Raw genomic sequence first — 1,059 nt, forward strand, 5'->3', positions numbered from 1 at the left:
TCAGATCCCATGGAGTAGTGGAGCTGAAGTACACCCACAGTGCAGAGGAGCATTAACATTCAGGAGCTGTAACTGTGTGCCCTACTTTCTAGATAAAATCACTGACATGTTAAATGAGGTAGAAGTTAGAGCAACATTTCAGTCATTTCTGTGTTGTCACAGAGCTAACAGACACCCCCTGGCTTACAGGGACGCTCTGGAGATCAGCGTCTCTACTCAGACACCTTTATTGTCCTCTGCAAGAGTCCCCATCTAACACGGCTAAGTAGGTAAATGTGATTGAGTATTGATCCGAGCTGTGGACGTTTTAGTTTCCGACATCCATCCTTTGAAAGGACACAGAGAGAGAACAGTGAAAATGTCCTAAGGGAGAAGCCCCTGATGCTTGGATGACTCTTCATTCACTTAGTTATCTAAAAATATTTTCCATGGCATACTTTCCAAATTCATTCATGACCTTCAGACTTGAGCGGGGCAACAGCACCACTCAATGGACACAAGAGCACAAACAGTAGCAAAAGAAAACATTATTTACTAGATATCTGGATGTATTTAGTGTGACTTTCAGGCTATTATGCACGGTAATACTGAAAATTATTTAATTTCAGACAAACAGAAGACAATGCTTTTGTTGAATTCTTTTGATTTTTTTTTTTTTTATTCTCTTGTTTAGAAACAATGATTCTGTTTTCTGTCACTTTGTCAGAAATAACCAAGCATGAATCAGCTACTCAGCTAGGTTTGGAGCCTCTCCCCACACAGCAGAGGGCTCACGTCACTCACTCACTCTTTTTGTCTCTCTCATACACACATATTCTCACAAACACACACACACACACACACACACACGCCACACTGTTCCCCAGCAAACAGCATCCACGCAGGGTTTTGGTGGCACTGTAGAGATATTGTATCATAGCAACACCATAGCAACGCTGCCTACAGCCGAAACAAAAAAGAAGCCAAGGCAGTGCCAGAGCAAGCTTTAGATTGCTATTGCTTTAGTAAGGTGAGTGGAAAGTTCACATTTCAGCATATCAATATGATAGGAAGACCCTG

The sequence above is a fragment of the Thunnus thynnus genome, chromosome 13 (genome assembly GCF_963924715.1).
Source record: "Thunnus thynnus chromosome 13, fThuThy2.1, whole genome shotgun sequence".
Classification (NCBI taxonomy): Eukaryota; Metazoa; Chordata; class Actinopteri; order Scombriformes; family Scombridae; genus Thunnus; species Thunnus thynnus.